Here is a 21912-nt window from a genome sequence, read left to right on the forward strand (position 1 = left end):
TTGTGACTTCTCAGGACTTAAAAACACAGATGGAAAGTGCATAAATTCCTCCAAATTTAAATGTCTGATCTCATAACAGCAGATACTGGAATAATCTTGAGAACATCCTGAAATGTGGTGTGGTGTGCAAGCTCTTGCCTTGAAAAAAGAGTTTAGTTATTGCTACCTGCCCAAAACGAAGTGGAGGATTCCATAAGCAAGTTTCATTTCCATCTCTGTCTGTTTTAAACTAAAGAAAGGTGCTAAGAATTCAATTTGCTGCAGTATTTGTAGTTTTCAGCTATTTTATGATGGGAAAAGATGGACACTTGAGATGCCAGTTGTTCTTTAAGGTGTGTCTGTTATGATGTGGACTTCAATTCCTTAATCATTAATGAATTTACGGACACCTTGCAAGCACAGAGGGTGGTGAAAGCTCCTATTTTATTGATGAGCTCTTTCCCATTGATTTAAATTCTTTCTCTTTGCCTTCCTGCTTAATTTTTCCCCCCTTTTTCTCCCATCCGAGCGAAACACGAGTGCTCTGCTTTAAATAGCACTTCTCCCAACCACTTCACTTTGCATTCCCAGCCTGCAAGACAGGCAGGAGAAATCATTTGCCTCATAAAAAATAATTGCATCGAGATGAAGGTATCTGTGTACAGTGTATTTTTCGTGCCAACCACCTGCAACATCTTCACTCCCTTGCATTGAGGATTTCATCAATAACTGTAGGAAAAGAAGGAAAACATGAATGACCCAGTTTGCCCTCTTCTCCCTGCAGGATGGGGCAGTCTGGGGGTAAGAGAGGCCTCTAAAAACCATTTTAATGTGATTTTATTCATTTTAATGATGGACACAGGGAATGTGCAGAGAGATTTAACTCGTGATCTGTGACTTGGGGATGAATGAGATGCAGTGAATCTGGGGTGATCACAGGAGTTCTTTAGCTGACAGTAATTCCCTACAGGGAATTCTGTTCCTGGTGGGATAGCCATGGCCTGTCCCACCAGCAGCTGAAATGCTCAGTATGGTGAATTTGTTAAAATATTGATGCTTACAATAATTTCTAGCACATGGAATCATAGAATCATCATCTCTTGGTCAGATCCTCGTTGCCCTCTTCCAGATGGTCCTGTTTTAAATGTCCAGCTCTCCTGGAGGTGATTCCTGCAGAGCTGTGAAGTTTTCACCTGTTTTATTTTCCTTTTCGAGGTTCTTTCTGACCTGCCGCCCTCATCTTTCATCTCTGTCCCCTGTACATGCTTTAAATGGATCTGGTTTGAATTCAAATGATCAATATTTTATTTACAAGGGGTTTTTTTTCCCCTTGTTATTATCAAAGTCCCATAAATACATTGCCAGAGGAGCTTCAGCACTGCATGGACTTGCTGATTTTATGAGGCAGCCGAGTGCTTCTGAAAGTATTAAACAAACTGGATCACTGAGAAACCAGACCCTGGTATGCTGATTTAAAGCTTGAGCATCACATAAAGTGATGGCTTTAAAATATAATTCAGCCCTGAAATGTTGAGGGGAGAGTTGGAAGCAGAGCATTCACATTCATCAGTGGGAATTTCTCTCGTTTGTACTCGTGGTATGAGAAGTGTCAGTGCTGATCACATCAGAGGTGCACAAGCACAGGGACAAATCTGCTGCTTATAAAGCCACTTTTTAATGCTTTCTTATTTACAAACTGAGTTGGAGCTTGGCTCCAGATCGTCTTGAAGAACACAGGGTCAGACTTCGGGGAGGGTGCAGATGAGCCCCTTTCCAATAACCAAAGTTTGCTTAGAGAAACTCTTAATTAAAACCATGGGCAGTGTAAGGAAAAATACCTAAAAATGATTTTCAAAGCTTTCCTTGCCTTTGAATTCCTTTAGAGCAGGGAGCCAGAGTTGGGAAGTGAGATTGTGTTGTTCAGGATCCCTAATTTCCACAAGGACAACTGAGACACTCCAAGGCCCCGATTAATTACCAGGATTAATGACAGCACCACACGCGGAATAAACGAAGAGTGAATTTTTGAGAGACAAGGGGGTGTTCTAGAGGAGATGATTCCTGGGAACAGATTTTCCTAGCTACATCTGGAAACTAATTGCACTTACAAATTGAAGCAGAACCCACCTCTCATTTTCCTTAGTTACATTTCATGGGAGGTGCCAAAGTATAAAAGTTACCAAAGGAGTCCAGTTGCTTCCTTCATCCTTTGCTGGCAAGCGGCACTGGGGTTACTGGGCTGAGGAGTAACATCTCCCACCTGAAGAAGGAATCCCAGGAGCAATCCCAAAGCTCTTCATTCTGGAATATGGAACAGCCTGAGCGATGTCTGTCGTACCATTTGTTTGGTGGGGATTTTTTTGATGTCTTTATTTTTTAAATTTTTTTTTTTAAATGCTTATTTGTTTCAGCTGGCATTTGAAAGGCACTTGGCTCCTCGGGGTAATAATCATTTTACATATGCTTTATAGAGTGTGTTTATTACCAGACAATTGAGGAACAGATGTCTGCAGTCTCGAGGCTGGAGGGGGAGGAATGGGAAGGGTGGGAGATGGAGGGAACGGTGGTGCTGAGGCAAACGCAGCTGAACAGTGCTGGATGTTGGATATTGAGGCCGGGAGGGTTTCCATTTATTACCATCAGCCACACTTCATTAGGATCAAGCAGCAATTAAAAAGGGTTGGAGGATGGAGGAGAAAGCCAAGTGCTCATTGATTTGGAAGAAAGAGTCACTTCCCAACAGGACGTGACCTTGGGAAGGAGGAGTGGGGCAGAGAAATTATCCTGGCACCCTCTGGATCTCCACAGGGTCTGTTGGGATCTCCCCTCTGCCAGGTGGGAAGGACTGGGATGTGCCTGATCACTGCCTTGGATTTCAGAGTCTGGAGAGAAAGTGAAAAACAAGGAGTTGGTGTGTTGGGGTGAGAAAAACCCCACAGGGATGAAGGAAAAGCAAAATTCCTGATTTCCCTCTGCTGATGTTGTTTGGGATGCAAAGACTAAAGTTAAATGCTCTGGGGTGTGTCCAGGGCACTGCAAAGTTTTCTGCCTCTTGTTGTTTGGGGTTGATGGGAGTGGGGGGAAGAGAGCAGCAGTAGGTTGACATTTTCATGTAAAATGAAGTATTTCTGTTCATTTCTACAGTCTCCATAATTGAAAGCAGTAGTCTTGATAGCAAATTTGGAATTAACTGTTTCCTCCAGTTATTTTAAGGCAAATAAAAGTGGGATTGCTCTGTTATTAAATAAAAAAAAAATGCTTTAGGGACTAATCGGAGGGTGGTGATGGACTTTTGCTGCCTGTTGATATCAGAATATTCCTCTCCACTGGTGGCTCTGAGCTGCTGATGGTCAGTTGTCAGATCCCAGGAATTCCCTGTCCTTGGAAGTGCACAAGGTACAGGACATGTGCATCCACCCAGGTGCATGAGTGTAGCAGGGATGCTTTATGGGAGTAACCTTGCCAAGCTGCTGTTGAATTCAGGGTATGTCAGGATAAAAGGTGCTGGATATTGTCGAATTTAAGTCCTGTTTCTTTTGAAAATGTTGGGAGGGGACAGCAAAGTCCTTTGGTCTTTGAGCATCAGCTGCTGCTGGGGTTCAAAACTACATCACTAAATTGATCTAAAACTCAGTGTATGACTCAGAACCCCTGTGTATCTCACCAATAACCCCTTTTAGTGTATCTGTAGAGTTATAATAATAATAATCACCTCATTTTATTTTAAATTTGCTGTAATGTCTTGTGGCTGCACACTATAAAATTAGCACTTGATAATTCAGGGAGTGTGCGTTTTGGGAAGCAAAAGGACTGTGAAAATGAGATGACTTTGTTACATTTAAACCGTGCTAAATCACACCAAATAGGTTAAGAAAAATATGTGGTATTTTAAAGTGTAAGGGTTATTTATTATTAGTGAAGTAGATAGAAAATGTCAAGTCCTCCTGTGGCACAAATAGTGCTAAATAATGAGAGCTGATGCCTTTAGCTTTTTGAATCAAACCTAAAATACTTGATTTCAGAGAAATCAATAAGGCTGACTCAAGCTGGCAGAGGGAACTTGGAATATTGACTGCCTAAAGTTCGTGTTTGAGTCTGAGTAATGTGCAGAGGATCAGGGTTAAGTAAAAAAAAAAATATCTGAGGTGCTGTTAAGTGCACAGGAAACATGATTTGGAAACTTTTAAAGGTAGTGACTCCTTAGAAATGGAACCCTCCAGATTTTATCAAGTCTTACATTCCAACAAATCCCCTTCAAAGGGTGGGAAAATATCACTTAGTTAATGGAATTCTTGCTGCTGCAAGGTAGGGAATCTCTTCCTGCTCTCTGGGGCAGGGAGATGGGGCCTCTCTGTGGTGAGACGAACACGGCTCGGATCAGGAGATCATGGAACCCCAGGATCACTGAGGTTGGAAAAGCCCTCCAAGGTCGCCGAGTCCCAGCTGTGCCCGATGCCCACCTTGTCCCCAGCCCAGAGCCCTGAGTGCCACATCCTGGAATTCCCTGGACACCTGCAGGGATGGGCACTCCAAACCTCCCTGGGCAGCCCCTGCCAAGGCCTGAGCTCCCTTTCCATGAGGAAATTCCTGCTGATGCCCACCCTGAGCCTCCCCTGGCCCAGCCTGAGGCCGTTCCCTCTCTCCTGTCCCTGTTCCCTGGGAGCAGAGCCCGACCCCCCCAGCTGCCCCCTCCTGTCAGGGACTTGTGCAGAGCCACAAGGTCCCCCCTGAGCCTCCTTTGCTCCAGGCTGAGCCCCTTTCCCAGCTCCCTCAGCCGCTCCTGGGGCTCCAGCCCCTTCCCAGCTCCGTTCCCTTCCCTGGACCCGCTCCATCCCTTCCAGGGCTCTCTCGTCACGAGGGACCCAGAACTGGACACTGCCCTCGAGGGGTCTCAGCAGTGCCCAGCACCGAGAGATCTCAAATCCTTGTTACAGAAACATGGAATTAAACATTGGAAGGGACCTTAAAGATCAATTAGTTCCATCTCCCCACCATGAGCAGGGCACCTTCCACTAGGAGAACCTTCCCCTGAATACTCCCGGCTTTATTTTGGAAATGCCAATCCTCCTCTCAGAGCGTGACAAATGCTTCATACAACTTCTCATCCACTCGCTGCTTCCTTCGGCTGACCTGAATGGGAATCTTAAGGGAGCAATTTGACACCCACCTACGGAATGTTTTTCCCTCCCCCCTCCCACCCCTCTCCGGTTTAATGAGTGTTTAGGAGGCTTTTAGCTGAAGAGTCCCTCGCTGTTGACGTTCAGTACTTTCTATCTGTCAGCAGCAGGGATGGATGTTCCTCGCAGGCGAATCCCAACCCTTTTTCTCCCTGACAAGCCCTCACAAAGTCGGCGTTGCTGAATGATAAAGACACATCTCAGCAGAGCTCGTTGTTGTGACACTGCTAAGAAAAGGTTTCCTCCAGACTGGGGCCATCGCAGGGATGAGGGACTCACAAGGGGAAGGGATGGGGAACAGCTTCACATTTTGTGCTTTTTTTTTTTTTCTCCCCCCCGATGCTTTACGAGAACTGACAGTCTTGCTGTGTGTGTCTGATTAAAGATGACAGTTTATAAAAACCTTAAGGTGAGGCTGTTCATTTTCCATGACAGAAAATAAAGCGATCCCCACCCCACCCCCCCACCACCACCTCCCACACAAACAAAAACTCTTACACGCCAAAAAAAACCCCAAAAAACCCTCTTAATATGTGAGGCATTGATTTTATATTGTCTGTCGGAGACTGTGCTTCAGCAGATCAGTCAAGTTTGGAGTTTTCAAACATGCTTCATCCAAAAGGAAAATCAACAGCCTGTCAAAAATTTCACATGTCTCCAGCTCCTCCTTCCCCTTGGATGAAATACAAGCTGAAGGAACAGAGAAATTTTGACATTTGCAAGAGCTTGGGCTGAATAACTGAAAACAGTGTTAATGTAATTCCATGGTAATGAAGTACTTTGAACCAGGCTTGTGCTCATTGAGCCAACAAAGCAGGAATAGCTCATTCCTTTGATGGAATTACAGAATGGGTTGGGATGGAAGGGACCTTAAAGCCCATCCAGTGCCACCCTGTCATGGCCAGGGACACCTTCCACTATCCCAGGGTGCTCCAACACTGGTCTTGGACACTTCCAGGGATCCCAGGGCAGCCACAGCTTCTCTGGGAAACCTTATATTTACTTCCAGTGTTTCACTTGTATTCTCATGGAGGAGGATTGCGCTTCCCATATTGCTGAGCACTGTTATTCTTATTTTGTCACAGGGATTGATGATGTCATGGGAGTTTTCAGTGATTTATTTATTCCTTGGGAACAGAACAGTTCAGTCAGGATCTAAAATGATGACTTCATCCAATTCCCTGCACAGCTCAGGGCTGACTGTGTGGCCAGGGAAGTTTTGAGCAAAGCCGGAAGGGCAGAACGGATCCATCGATTCCATTTAACCATCTCAGGTACAAAATTAGAAGTCTGACGTAGAAACCAGAGTTCCACACTGAGACCCACATTTAGGAATCACTCAGGTTGGAAAAGCCCTCTAAGATCATCAAGTCCAACCATTACCCAGCACTGCCAAGGCCACCACGTGTCCCCAAATGCCACAGTAATTATCAAACACTACAAATCTCAATCGCAAGGTGAGATTCTGCCACGCAGGAGCTGATGCCTTTCAAGCAGCTGCTTTGGCAGTGAGGAGTGAACTTCCAGTAGTAGCTAAAACTTGCTTTAATTGCCCCAGTTTTCATTTCAAATACAGGAAATATTACTCTGACACTGCTAAAAAAATCTGCAGAGCAACAGAAGAGCTGCTCCCATGGCAGAACCAGAAAAGCATCTTTCGTTTTCATGGTGGAAGAAAAGGGGGAAAAAAAACTCGACAAATTCTAAATTTGTAATCTGCCTGCAGAAGCTGTTCAAAAAATACTTCAGTGAGGGTTTTCCCTGAATGGGGGAAATCCAAGGATGGAAACACACTGTGGTTTAAGTCCACGTTATGTTATTATTACCTTAAAAATTTTTATACAATGCCTGTGGTTGCTTTCATCAAGCTTTATGAATTTTTGATTGAAGACAGGAGAGCTGGGGCTTGCTGAGAACAAAAAAAGGTGATTCCTCTATTTAGGATTTGCTGTTAAAAGCAAAGATCTGAAGCCAGGAATGACAGTGCCTTTTGGACCCCACATCCCCCATGGAGCCATCAGAGCAATAGGCACATGAAAGGAAAGGTTAATAATTTAAATTTTTGTCATTATTGTATTTGATATCAGTGTGGTGGTGTTGTTTAGCTGAAGGGTTTTCTGGGAAAAGCCTTTGGTAGTGAGCTGGAATTCCCTTGGAGCTGGGCACTTCCTGTAGGAACTCTCAGCTTTGTGTTTTACCTGGATTATTCTTGCAAGGTTTTTGCAAAGCTCTTTAAAACCTTTTGTACAGTTTAAAATGTTGTGATTTGGGGAAACCGGAGCTGTTCCCTCGGAGCATGGAGGTGAATTTCTGTCTCCTCCAGGGATGCTAAAAGGGAAAGAAAGGAGATTTTCAAAGTATTTCATTTTCATTTATGATAATCTGAACTGTTTATTTCAACTCTTCCCCTCTTTTCAGTTTCCTGAGCTGAGCTACAAATAATGGGTTTGAAGTTCCTTCACCACTAAGCTTTATCTTCCCATTTTGCTGAATTCATGGACATTACAGCTCAGGACCCTCATTTTTCCTGTTTTACAGAGATTTTTTGGTTCAGACACATCAGATGTGGCTCCACAAACTCTTGCAGCGTTTTCATGAGCACGTGGTAAAAGGAAAGTCCTGGCAGAGCCATGGGAAAAGCCTTTTAGGGATGTGAGCCCATGGAAAAACAGGTTTTTCAATCAGCAGGTGGTGACACAAAATAACTTTTTGGTGGGATATTCCTGAGAGATTTAACTTTAAATTCTGTTGACTTTTAGAGATCTGCAGAATAGGCATAAATACATATTGCAGGCGAGAAGTTGGCCTTTAGTTTGGTTATTTTGGGTCCCAGATATCCTGCATTTCGGATAGCTCAGCAGGAATTGCACTTTGTGGAATGTCACTGGTAAGCACTTCCATAGTTCCTCTCCTCTGGTAACTTCCCAACTTTTCAGAGACAAAATTCCTTTAACACCTACGTGTGAAATTGCTCTGTCCATGGAAATCCTGGTGCTGGAACTGATGGGGATGAAGTTTTGGATGAAGTGTGAACGGTCCTAAATTCTGTGCAGATTTAGGATAAAGGGGGAAACCTTTGAAAGTCATAAATTCCCACTGTTACTAATCAAGCTCCATATTTCCCATTTTATATTTCCCATTTTAGTTTTGTCTCTCCGAGTTGTATTTTTATGAATGGATTTGCTCTGGAGGTGTGACAGGTCTGTGACAGCTCCAAGAGTCCTTCTGGAGCCTGAGGGGGACAGCTCTGCTCCTGCTCCTGCTGGGGTGGTTTAATCAAATTTACTGGGGTGACAAAGAGGGCTGTAGCCCCTCTGCTCTGGAGCCAGGCTGGGAGAGCTGGGGGTGTTCCCCTGGAGAAGAGAAGGATCCAGGGAGAGCTCCGAGCCCCTTGCAGGGCCTAAAGGGGCTCCAGGAGAGCTGCAGAGGGACTGGGGCCAAGGGCTGGAGGGACAGCATCTCTTTATTCCAAGCTTTATTATGGTTTATGAACCAATCCTTGCAATAATACTTGAAAACAATGGAGTGGTGGGGCCTGGGACGCCAAATGATGTCAGAATGCTTTGGAACACAAACCCACTTTGCTTATTTAGGGTTTATTTTGGCTGATTTATTGAAGGATAAAAAAGCTGGAGAGAAAGATATGTGCCAGCAGTGCTGTAAAATGTGGTGAAGGTGATGATCAGGTTCTTCGTGGCTTTAATAATTTTTGGTGACTTTTAGCAAACTCATTGTCTCTGCAGTAACAGTGAGAGGGTGTTTTCAAAGTGGGAAAAAAAAAAAATTAAAGCTTTATACACCCTGTAAGGTGAAATAATGCTGCTAAATAAGTGCAGGTCCCTCAAAAGTTGTGTATCCCTTGGGTTTGGGATACCCAAGTTTGAGATTTTTTACCCGAGCCAGGGAACTCGTTCAGGGGATGCAAGATGGAATTGTTCCTCCTGCAGAGAAAAACTGGAGACCTTCTAGAAATGGCACTAAATACAACAAAAAGGGGGAAATATTGGCAAATGTCAAATTTGCTTCTTTTCTAGCAGCTCTCCAGAGCTCCCAGAGGAAATCCTGGTGGATTTGGGTGGAGGATGAGTGACAGCCTGGTCTGGTGGGTGGCCAGAAACTCAGAACTGCTGCCCAGAGTAGGAAAATTTATATACTGTGAAGCTTTATGATCTTACAGGGAGGAAATAAAACCATCCCCTCGTGCTACATCCTTGCAAAAGGTGGAGGCAAATCTTGAGTCTGGGACAATTCCTCATTTTATTCCTTGGGGTTGTGCAGTTTGTCACTGCAAACCATCACTGAGACAATCATTCCTCTTGATACGCCCAGGCTGAGGGATGTGAGGGAAAATTGGTCTTGTGGTGCACCCTGACAACCAGGCTGGATCTGCAGCGCAGTCATTAATCTGAACTGAAAGCAAATTGTTGATAAAAAGTAATAGAAGTCGATTAATTGCAGGGAATCCCTCGGTTGCTGGTTGCTGTCTCCTCATAACATTGGGATTTTGATCTCTAGCCTTTCCCTGGCTCTAAAGTGCTGTTTCATCTCCTTCCCAGGCAGTCATTCCAAGTTCTTCATGGCACTGAGTGTTTGGAATATAATAGAATTATAGAATTACAGAATCGTGGAATGGTTTGGAGGGACGCTAAAGTTCATCAGTGCCACCCCTGCCATGGGCAGGGACACCTTCCACTATCCCAAGGTGCTCCAAACCCCATCCATCCTGGCCTTGGACACTTGCAGAGATGGAACAGCCACAATCTCTCCCATGTTTTCTGCTCCCAGGTCAATCTTTGCTCTGTGCAAGAGGTGCCAAACTTCTTCCTTTTATGACAGAAAAGTTCATCCAAGCTCCCCTGAGCTGCCTTTTCACCAAAGACCCCACTGCTGACCCCATCACCTGTGGGGTTTTTCCATTCCACCACACAAAACCCATTTTTCCCATTGTCTGATGGGACAAGATCTGCCATCTGCATGCCTTGGGAGCCTCCTAGGGAAAATTTTTACCTCCTCTTCCCTGTTAAAACAACAAATAGAAGTTGTCAAGGATGGAGAACTATTGTTGGAGCGAGCAGAATGGGTGCTTATTATCAGTTTTAGGCACGCCCAGGTCAAGAGTGAAGTGGTTTCTTCTGTTTAGTTTGCTGAAAGGCTGGAATGGGTTTAATTGCTGGTTGTCATTTGTAATGGAGTAGATGCAGTATTAGAATTATTCAGATAATTTGTTGTAATTACCCACCATCAAGAGCTTTACAATGTTCAAAATCCAGTCTTTGAAGTAATGGAGCTGAGTCCTTTGAATGGAAGGCGACAGCTCTTGAGAGCACAATATCATTTATAGATGCCAATCAGTCAGTCAAGTAAACAAAACAAAGGTGCTGGGCTTTTCCATAAATTCTTCCAGTGCCCTAAACCTTCCCAAAATCTTGGCAGAACAAGCAACATGCCTGGAGTGCTGATAAATCAAAGCTTTTGCAGAATTCCTCAAAGCACACAGGGTTTGAAAAGCATTGTGTGCCTTGAATAAAGTGTGATCCAGAAAAACCTCCCTGTGTCAATCCCCGAGGGATCATTATTCATTCTGGCTCTGCTGTGGCAGAGAGAAAATCTCTCTGAGGTGTCGTTGCCCCTGATTCTGTGTGAGAAGCGCTGGTGAGAAATGGGAAATGGGGCGCCGCTTTGTGGGAAGGCAGAGGTTTCCATTTGCATTGCCCTCCTCTCCACACCCAAATGAATCAACAGATGCAAATGAAGCAGGGGAGGCTGAACTCCCAAATTTGTATTCTCCTGGCTCTGGGCCTGAGCCTCGTCTGGCAAAGACAAGGAGAGGGAGTGAAAAAAACCCCGGAGCCTCATGAACAGAAGTGTGGGCTGCCGGTGACCTTTACCTACTGTGATAATTTTGATGTAGAACAACCAAATTCCTGGAGATGTTTAATCAGCAAAGTTGAATTTTGATGCAAGCACGTGTCACAGTGCCATTACTGCTGCAGGAATTAATTCTGCTTCATAGCAATATTCTGGCTTTGTGAGGATTAACACCAGTGAACTGTCACCTTTGCAGATTCCTTCCAGCCCTGGTGTCCCAAAGATTTGTTTAAGATGGAAAAAATGTGAGCTGGGACCCAAAACCTGCTGAGTGCTGGGCTGATCCCATAGCAGGGAAAGGGGATTCTGCCCCTGTGCTCATTCAGGTGAGACCCCACCTGCAGAGCTGCCCCAGCCCTGGGGACAACTTCAGGAGGATGTGGAGCTGCTGGAGAGAGTCCAGAGAGGCCCTGGAGCTGCCCCAGGGCTGGAGCCCCTCTGCTCTGGAGCCAGGCTGGGAGAGCTGGGAATGTTCCCCTGGAGAAGGGAAGGATCCAGGGAGAGCTGAGAGCCCCTGGCAGGGCCTAAAGGGGCTCCAGGAGAGCTGCAGAGGGACTGAGGACAAGGCATGGAGGGCCAGGAGCCAGGGAATGGCTTCCCAGTGCCAGAGGGCAGGGCTGGATGGGAGATTGGGAATTGGGAATTGCTGGCTGGGAGGGTGGGCAGGGGCTGGAATGGAATTCCCAGAGCAGCTGGGGCTGCCCCTGGATCCCTGGCAGTGTCCAAGGCCAGGCTGGACATTGGGGCTGGGAGCAGCCTGGCACAGTGGGAGGTGTCCCTGGACATGACCTGGAAAGGTCCCTTCCATCCCAAACTATTCAGTAATTCCGTATTAAATATCCCAGCACTGGAACATCATTCTCCACACCCACTCAGATACGGAATTTATTTGTCTAACAAAGCATCAAATGAAAGATGAATTAAGACATCATCTATAGATCCTGTATTTTTAGCCTAGATTTTGGATGAAGAGGTTTAAATTGGTTTTTTATTTTTCTTTGTCTCCAGGGAAGCACATGTCCATGTGTAGTCTCATGATGGGAATGACATCATTGCAAATTCCCTAAAATCCTCACCCGGAATGTTGTTTAACCCAGGCATTTAAAAAACGCCTCTTCGTCTAATTTAATGTATTTTAGCAAAAAATAGAGATGAAAAGTCCAGTGCTGTGACAGCAGTGACACTTTTCTTCTTTCGAAAAGAAGATGAAATTAAATCTTCCTTAGAAATCTTTCCAATTCCCGAAGCTCAGGGAGATCCCGTTGGAGACTTGTCTTACCTTCACGTGTCCCGTTGAATTTCAAAGACAATTTAAAATACGTTGTTTTCCTCTCCTTTTCATACAAATCCAGCTGGGATAACTGGGACTGACAGTGTGTTTTTATGGAGTTTAATGGGCATAAATCTCTCTCTGGCTGGAGTCAGCCTCGGGAATGACGAGCCCGGCTCGGGGAGATGATCCATGTCTGTGTGTCCCTGTCCCTCATGGGCACTTCCAAAGAGTTCCCTGGGCTTGCTGGCAACTCCCAGCAGCTCCACATGGAAAAAAAGTCAAATTGTCAAAAGTCATTAGTGGCTGTCACTTCATGGACCTTCACACTGGAGTTCCCCCTTTGGAATTTCACGGCGGTGATTTTATTTTGTCTCTACTTCAAATAAGTAGGACAATGTTGGACAAAACTGCTGGAATTTAACCCATTCGTGGCTTTTTGGTTATGACTGTGAAACAAGGGTGAATTTAGGAGTTTGAGGCTCCATTCTGTGCTCTGCCAGCACCTTTTCTCCTTCTAATTATTCTTTTTAGACTGCAATTCCCCAATTCCTCTGCTGCAGGTCCATGCTGAAGCTATGCCGCAATAAATCTCTGATTGCACCTCCTCCAGGACATCCCTGCTCCAAAGAAACCACGGAAGCAGAAGTCTGAGAGGGAGATTCTTTACATAAAACCCTTTTCTGTCCCTCTGACTACGAGAAGTGGATTTTGGGAGCCTTATTTACACTTCTTTTTTCTCAGAGTCTCAAAGTGGTGCTGCTGCCCAAGGCTGTTGAGACTGTGCTTCATGGGAAGTTATTTTTACAGATTCATTTTCTGCACAAAGTCATCCCGAAATAGAAAGGTTTTGCTTTCGTTTATATGCTTCAAATCCCCAAATTTTAAAGCCTGCATTAGTAATGCTTTGGTTTCCTAATTAAATACCTAATTATATTTAGCAGTTTTAGGGTTTTTGCTGCTTTCTGGTGGCTTTTGCTGCGCCGATCTTTGCTGTTTGTGACATTTCAAACATATGTTTGAATTCTTCTATCTCCTGTGCCTTGTCATTTTGTTGCTCTTTTTTTTTAGCACTGACATGGAACTTTTGCAAAAATAATTGCACAATAACAACTCCAGTGTTAGGTTTTGGTTGGTTTTTTTTTTTGGAAAGCCACAGGAGATGTTGGTATTCCCTTAAGGAAATGGAATAGGGAACCGTGGTGCTGCAGGTGGGCTGAGAACAAGGGCCCAGCTGGTGCTGGGAGGAGCAGAGTAGTTGGGGAGGTGTAAAAGAGTTTATTAGGAGCAAAACAAAAGCATGGAAGTCACCTTAAACGTGGCCTGGAGATGCTTTTTACAGTAAATCTTTTGACGTTTTTGATGTCCATGTCACGACAAAGTTCAGGGGGAAAAATTCCCACCTCATGCGACAAGTGACCCCGGAGAGGGCAGCTGTGTCACAGGCCATTAATGTTCATCATCCCAAAGCACAGCCTGGCTTTTCCTTTGTTCACCTCCATCCCTGGTGCCCAGAGGTGGCCAAGGCGGCTGGAAGGAGGGAAGTTTCAGGCTCCAGGGTTGCCTGTCTGGTGCAGCATCTGGAAAACGCTGCTGGCCCAGCAGGGATTTGTGCCCAGTGCTTGGCAAGGGGTGGGTGGCTCCGGTGTCACTTTGGGTTTAGCAGGGAATGTGGGTTTATGGAGGGAGATGAAGCCTGGCTGCTTCAGGGGGGTGGAATTGGGGTTGGCTCATGCTGGAGTGCACCCGGGGGTGGAGATGTGGGGTTGGCATCCTCAGGCCTTTGCAGCAGCGAAGCTTCCACGTGGTGCCACCAGGGATGGGCAGCTGGAGAATCCCCAGCTGGAGAGTCACTGAATTCCACTGCTCCCTGTGCTTCAAATCCCATGCTTTGGGGTTTTTCTTCCCTTTGTTTAGCTGTTTCCTGTGGAACAAAAAGCACAGCAAAATGGTGCCCCCTCTTTTCACACACCACTGTCCTTTTTTTGGGTGTATTTCTGTACAAAATCCTCTCATTTGCACTGAGGACACCATGAAGGTTTTGGGGCACAACATGAGGATTTTCAGATTCTTTTCATTCTGACACAAATCACTGCAGTAACTCAGTACTGGTGCAGTCTGGTCTGGTTTTACGGAATCCAGAGCAGGGTGAATTAAAAAGTGGATATTCTTGGGTCAGTGGGAGGTGTCCCACTCAGAATCCCAGGATGGCTGAGCTGGAGGGAAGCTTAAAGCTCATCCCATTCCATCCCCTGCTAAGGGCAGGGACATCTCCCACTGTGCCAGGCTGCTCCCAGCCCCAGTGTCCAGCCTGGCCTTGGACACTGCCAGGGATCCAGGGGCAGCCCCAGCTGCTCTGGGAATTCCATTCCAGCCCCTGCCCACCCTCCCAGCCAGCAATTCCCAATTCCCAATCTCCCATCCAGCCCTGCCCTCTGGCACTGGGAAGCCATTCCCTGGCTCCTGGCCCTCCATGCCTTGGCCCCAGTCCCTCTGCAGCTCTCCTGGAGCCCCTTTAGGCCCTGCAAGGGGCTCGCAGCTCTCCCTGGATCCTTCTCCTCTCCAGGGGAACATTCCCAGCTCTCCCAGCCTGGCTCCAGAGCAGAGGGGCTCCAGCCCTGGGAACAGCTCCAGGGCCTCTCTGGACACTCTCCAGCAGCTCCAGGTCCTGATGTTGGGTGGGCCTGGGTAGGTCCGAGCCTTCCAAGGGCTCCTCAGGCTCCTCCTCATCTCCTGCTCAAGGACAAAGCTCAGCTGATAATGAAATGTGCACATTTTCCTTCAGGGTGTTTGTAACCGTGGTGAGAAATTTGCTGCTGCCTTGCATGTCAAATAGGTGGGAATATGAATTCCCACAGACCAATTCCATCCAGGGGTGAGCACAGTGTGAAGAGACTTTTTCACCTTCTGAGTTGCATCTGAAAGGGAGAGCACGATCCAGTTCTCTGCTTCCTGGAATAAATGCCAGAAAGGACACGGCCTCATTATCCCGCTTCCCCTTTTCCATCCACGCGAACTCTGGCAGCTTTGTGGGTGTTGTTCAAAACCGCTGATTTTTGCCATTGATCCTAGAATTTCCATAATTTCAGCATTCACCAAGGAAGGCGGTGGAGTACATGTGTGTATTATAATTACATGATGACATGAAAATGATGTCTTCTGGGTGAAGAACCCAGGATTCTGATACTGATAAAAAGTTTAAAACCCCCCCTTTGGTTAAACTCAGCCTAAGGAAGTCTCAGGGTGATGATTTTCCTTGCTTTAAGTCCCTTGGCTTTTGCTTTTGCTGAGTTCACAGCTTTTCCTTAAACCTCTCCAGTCAAATATCCAAAGTGCCCCCATTTCCTTGAATCATTGGGATAATTTGCCATCAGAATAATTATTGTTATTTTAATGTTTTATGTTTTAAGTACATATTGCAGTGAGGGTGGATGATTTTCATTTCTCTTGGCTGCATTTCACAACAATTAATGAAAACAGGGAAGCTTCTGGGAAGAAGGTGCTGAAGAGCCCTGTGGGGTTGAGACATCAGTGGCTCTTCTGTTCTTCTAAATCTGGATGAATCAGATCCTTGTTTTGCCTTTTCCCCTTGGCTTGAATCTTCCACTGGAAAGCTTCTGAAAGGAGCTGGGCTGGGTGGAAGCAAAGGATTTCAGGTTTGAGATCAAGGCTGGTTGGACATTTGAGGAAATAACTTTGAGTTGTGCCAGAGGAGGTTTAGATTGGATATTAGGAAAAATTTCTCCATGGAAAGGGTGGTCAAGTGCTGGAACTGGCTGCCCAGGGAAGTGGTGGAGTCCCATCCATGGAAATGTTCCAAAAAATATGTGGATTGAGGACATGGTTTAGAGCTGAACATGATGGTGATGGTTGGACTTAAAGGTCTTTTCTAACTTTATCAGTTCCATGATTCTGTAATTTCCTTCAAAAAGGTGAAGCTGTTGTCAAAACCAAGTGGCAAAACCAAGAGGCAGCACCAACTCTGCTCCCCCCTCCCCTAATGACCTCTAAACCTGCTTTAATCAGAATTCCTTCCTCCACTGCCACGGCCCATCCTGGATAAATCACGGAACTTTCACCCCACTTTTCATCTTGCTTTTCTTTTTTAAGGACTCTTCCTCTTTCCTGACCATTTTGGTACAAATCAGCATCACAGTTGTACCGAGAATTCATTTCTCTAAACTTTCTGGTGCTTTGCTACCACCTCACAGTGACCAGAGCAGAAGGGAAGGGGATCAAACCTTATTCCAGCCAGAGATTCACTTTGGGAAGGGTTCAGATCCTCCTCTCTTTAATGTCACTGCTGTCCCACGGTGACCTGATGCTGAGATGGATTTGCTCCCCCCTGACTCGTGTCACAGCACATACTCACCTGACCTTTCCAAACAACACATTAACATTTATAAGTTTTATTTTCCTGTGGCTCATGGAGAGAAACGGTTCCAGGAGGACAGGAGGGATCCTTCTGTCGCGGCATTGCTTCGCTCATGGGTGTGGCAGCACATTCCCAACGCGTCCCTTTCCAGCCTGGAGCTGGCTGGCCTCATCCCATCCACTCTTCCATGTTGATTTTGTCTGTGCCTGCTGGTCTTTGGCTTTAATAAATTGGTTTTTATAATATTTTCTACTTTGTGTGGCCATCACCAAACACAAATTAAAGGTGAATCTTCTGTAAACCATGGTTGATTTCCGGTGTCTTTGGGAAGGAGGAGTTTTCTTGGTTGTTTCAATCCAGTTTCTGGTGGAGGTACCTGGTGGGGCTTAGGATGATCCTGCCCATTTTTGAGCAAATCTTGGAAAATCCTGGCTGTGTTCTCGCTCTAAGCTGAAGTTTTCTCCCTCAAGAGAAACACAAAATTAGAGCTCACTCTCTTTGGGTTTGGCTCAGTAGAGGCAAACTTTAAATTTCACTTCTTGCTGCCTCTCCCGAATTAAATTATGAACCAAAACTGAGTCTGAAGGGGAAAATGCGATTGCTATCCATAGTTATATTCCATGAATAAATGAAAATAGGAGTTTGGCTAAGGAATAAATGGATACAATTTCCCCTTTCCATCCCCTTTCCACTAAGACACAGTTTGTTGTCTTACTCTTTTCCTCACTGTGAATTCATATATCTGAATTCTCTGCTCACACTTCGGCACTTGTGTATTAATTTTTGGTTTCAAACTCGCTTTAATAATGCAAATTAATAAAAATGGCCTAAGAAGCAAAGCATCAACGTGCTCTAAAGGAGAGCTCTGGAATGCAGCTGGTGGCAGGTGTTTGTATCGAGTGACTTGTTCTGTGCCTTGGCTTTGGCACTGAACTTTCAGAGGTTAAAAATAAAATCAGGATGCAAATGCAATGTCAGTATTATGGTCTGAATGCGGTGCATTCCCCAGAGTGGATGGGGGAGAGCAGGAGGTATCTTTGGGGAAGGTGTCCATGGTTGGATTGAGATGATCCTTAAGGTCCTTCCCAACCCACACTGTTCTTCTGTGATTCCATGGCTCCGGTGCCGAATTCTTGGAAGCCCACCTTCTGTTGAAGCAATATTTTCTTTAGAGGAGAATAACTTAATAATGTCTTCATGCACAGGACATGGAGCTTTAGAGAGTCCATTTCAGGGAAAATTTGACTTGTAGAATTTAGGAGGAATTAAAGGAAACCTCAGTTTTGCTTTGCAGTAATTCCGGTGCAGCGGAAGGACCAAGATGTTCCTCTCACTGCATTATTGCTCTGGCTCAGTTTGGGGAAACTTAATTTATTTTTAATTCATAAGAAGAGATTTTAAAGAAGGTGCACGCTTGATATAAATCCCAGAATTACAGAATGGTTTGGGTTGAAGGGATGTTAAAGCTCATCCAGTTCCACCCCCTGCCATGGCAGGGACACCTCCCACTATCCCAGGTTTCTCCAAACTTCATCCAACCTGGCTTTGGAGGCTTCCAGGAATGGAGCAGTGTTTTGATAAAACAAAACCTTTATCAAAAAGCTTTGATAATTGGAGAACCAAAAACTGGGATTCTGCTCCTTGCAGGACTCAGTCCCAGCTCTCCCACTGATGCCATGAGTTCCTCCAGCACAGAACAGCTTTGCTCTCGCTGCTCTGCTCCTCTGCTTGGTGAACATCATCCTGTGTCCTACCCAACTCTGCCATCACAAAATGCCTGGGGATGGAAATGGATGTGTCACCACCTGCTTGTCACCGCGCTCCTGTCCCCTCCCAGGGTGTGGGATTTGCTCAAGCAGCCAAGCAGTTGTTGCTTAATGTGCAACCTCTGATAACGACTGGAATTAATTTCCTCGAGATGACGCTGTAATAATTAATACAGCCCTCTTGGGCTGCATGGGATGGAATTGATTCCAGGAAGTGGAGATATTAAAGTGTCACCGTCCTTGTCCCCACGTGTGAAATGTCATCATCAGCTCCTGCAATCTGCCTTTATTACAGCCATATTAAAATGAATGTTTTACATCTTCATTGCAGCCTATTAACAGCATTTCCTTGATTTAGGGAATGGCTCCGGGATGCAAACGCAGCCCCATTTCCATGAATAAATTTAGCACTTTAATGCTATTTATTTACTCCACGCTGCAAAATGGAATAAGATAAATAATGGGTCCCACAGGGACGTGGGGTAAGGTGGTGATGAACATCGGGGAACACAGCTGCAGTAAAGGAATAATGATGGGAATTCACGGGGCTCCCAGGGATGCCGTTGCTATACCTGGATCTAATAAAGGAGGAATTACAATGTTAACAACGTGCTTAGCACAGGGATGGGGATGGAATGAGACCGGCAGGGAGGAATGTACAGCTGGATCACCAGAATCCCAGTGTCCCATCGGAGCTGGGAATGGGGGAGTTTGATCTGATGTCCCATCCATGTGGGATTTGCTGGCTGTTGGATACCTGGGATTGCTTCTTTACCGCTTGGAAAATCCAGTCCAGGACAAGCTTTCTGCTCTGTCCAGTCATTCCTTGGACACCTCCAGGGATGGGGACTCCAAACCTGCCTGGGCAGCTCCTTCCAAGGCCTGACCACCCTTTCTATGGAGAAATTCCTGCTGATGCCCACCCTGCCTCTCCCCTGGCCCAGCCTGAGGCCGTTCCCTCTCTCCTGTCCCTGTTCCCTGGGAGCAGAGCCCGACCCCCCCGGCTGCCCCCTCCTGTCAGGGACTTGTGCAGAGCCACAAGGTCCCCCCGGAGCCTCCTTTGCTCCAGGCTGAGCCCCTTTCCCAGCTCCCTCAGCCACTCCTGGGGCTCCAGCCCCTTCCCAGCTCCGTTCCCTTCCCTGAGGTGCTCCAGCCCCTCAGTGGCTCTCCTGTCCTGAGACTCCCAGAACCGGACACATCATGGAAGCTGTAACATATCTGGAGACATCCAGACAATTAGAAATGGTAGAAATCCATGAGGTTGCCTCAATTTCCAGCTGGATGAACCACTTCTATTTTCAGGTGCTACCTTTCGTTTTCAGCAAAACACCAGCTTTGCGTGGAGCAAATGGATTCTTTTAACGGGAACGAAACCATTGAACAGATAATTAATTCCAGGGGAAAACTGCAGCGATTATTTGTGACCACCCTTAGTCACAGAAGCTCGTTGGCTCCACAGGCACACCCAGAGCAGATGCACTGGACGAGGAACGGGCTCTTCGGACTCATCCCTTTTCCAACCAGGCCCGCATTAAATCCGAATATAATTTACATATCATTGAGACGGTTGGAATTCCCAGCTGGACAGGAGGATACGTGTCTTGTGTTCCATCTCTTTCTCGTTCTGGTTAAATAAATCCTTTCCCTGTGCAAGAAAATAAAGCTTTCAGTGAGCTTTGGTGTGCAGGAACTCCTTCCCATCAGCGATTCACACAGCGCTTGAAAGGAATCTTGCCTCCATTGGTTATTTTTAGGAGGAGGAGGCTGGCATCAGGAAACCACCAGGGAGATCTCTTCTGCCTCTGGATACACATCCTGGAATAAAAGGAGCCAGTTGCTGCCTAAATGAGATGAGGAACTGGAAGCCTGGCACAGACTTGTGCCAAGATTTTCACCTTCCCAGGCAAAATCTGCTCTCATTTCTCTGCAGAAAGCTCCAGGAATTGTGTTTGGAGAGGAGGAGCGAGCAGAAATAACTGCTGGACTAAGTAAATTAGTTCAGGGACGTGGCAGGCTTCTCTAATGGCGCTTTTATGGATGCTGGATATTTGGGGAGGTGCGGGAATGAGCCAGCTCTAATTGCTCTGGGTGAGCGAGGTTGATTTGTGTGTCTGCATCTGCCCCGTTCTCATTTGTGGGATCACAAACCCTGCATCCCTGTGGTCTCCTAGGTAGGACAACGGGCTACAAAGAGCAGGAATCCAGTGGAGAAAACTTCCTTGCTCTGCTGTCGCCTAAAAAACCCAATGTGGAGTATTTTGGGAGAAGTGCTCATATTTCTGGCAAACTTGGCATTGAGGGAAATTTCTTACTGGTTTTTGTTTGAGAAACAGGGAATCAACAACATCCTGGCTTGGTACAGCCCCAGGGTGGGCTCAGCCCAGGGCAGGGACTGTCCCTGTGCTGGCTCAGCTGAGGGACCCTCTGGAATCTTGGGGGCAGCTCTGGGCTGAATTGAGAAGTTGCTTTACCAATGTAAGATGTTTAAATGCTCCAGGGCAAGCTCGGAGCCCCTTGCAGGGCCTCAAGGGGCTCCAGGAGAGCTGCAGAGGGACTGGGGCCAAGGCCTGGAGGGACAGGAGCCAGGGAATGGCTTCCCAGTGCCAGAGGGCAGGGCTGGATGGGAGACTGGGAATTGGGAATTGCTGGCTGGGAGGGTGGGCAGGGGCTGGAATGGAATTCCCAGAGCAGCTGGGGCTGCCCCTGGATCTCCCTGGCAGTGTCCAAGGCCAGGTTGGAGCAGCCTGGGATAGTGGGAAGTGTCCCTGCCCATGGCAGGGGTGGCACTGGATGGGCTTTAATGTCCCTTCCCCAACCCATCCTGGGATTCTATGAACGTCTTTCGGGATAAGCAGGATTGGGAATGGGGCATGGCCTTGCTTTTCCAAAACACTCAAGAAACAGAATAAGGGGATGGGAGGAATAATGAAGAGGAAAACCCAGGCCTGAACTGCTGGTGGAATTCTGTGCTGGGAAGAAATCCCAGTTTCTGGTCCTGTAGGCGAATAACTGGGAAAGGGAGGTGTTTGGCTGTTCTCACAGATTTTTCCAATAATGGTGCTGCTCTTCAGGCTGGGAAATCCCGATATTCCATCTTTGTCTTTCCATCCTGATATGGGAGCACAGTGTGACACCCAAACCCACATCTTTGGTGGCTCTGTCCACATGGCACTAAAGATCCCGTAATGCTGGGAATTAACCCAGGGCCATTCCTTCCTAATTGAAAACGAGTTTTGATGTCCAGAGTTGCCCTCGGCAACTGTTTGAATGAATTAAGATTCCAGCATTGCCTCATATTTGCTAACTCGCCGTAGAATGAACTCGGAGTCAGATCCTCATTTAGTTAAAATAAATGGACTTCCGTGGTTTTAAACAAATTTCAACCAGCGGACGATTTTGCCCGGGGGGATTTAAGAGGCTGCGTGTTGGATCAGGTTCTGAGTTGCATTATAATGAGCAGGAAATGTGGAATATGTG

At 46.3% G+C, this 21912-nt stretch overlaps 1 protein-coding gene across 3 annotated transcripts in view; it reads left to right on the plus strand.

Moving 5' to 3' along the window:
* EXOC4 (exocyst complex component 4) overlaps positions 1-21912 on the plus strand; it is a 292928-nt gene that overhangs the window by 142775 nt on the left and 128241 nt on the right. The gene's annotated exons all lie outside the window — the stretch shown is intronic.

The sequence above is a fragment of the Corvus hawaiiensis genome, chromosome 4 (assembly GCF_020740725.1).
Source record: "Corvus hawaiiensis isolate bCorHaw1 chromosome 4, bCorHaw1.pri.cur, whole genome shotgun sequence".
Classification (NCBI taxonomy): Eukaryota; Metazoa; Chordata; class Aves; order Passeriformes; family Corvidae; genus Corvus; species Corvus hawaiiensis.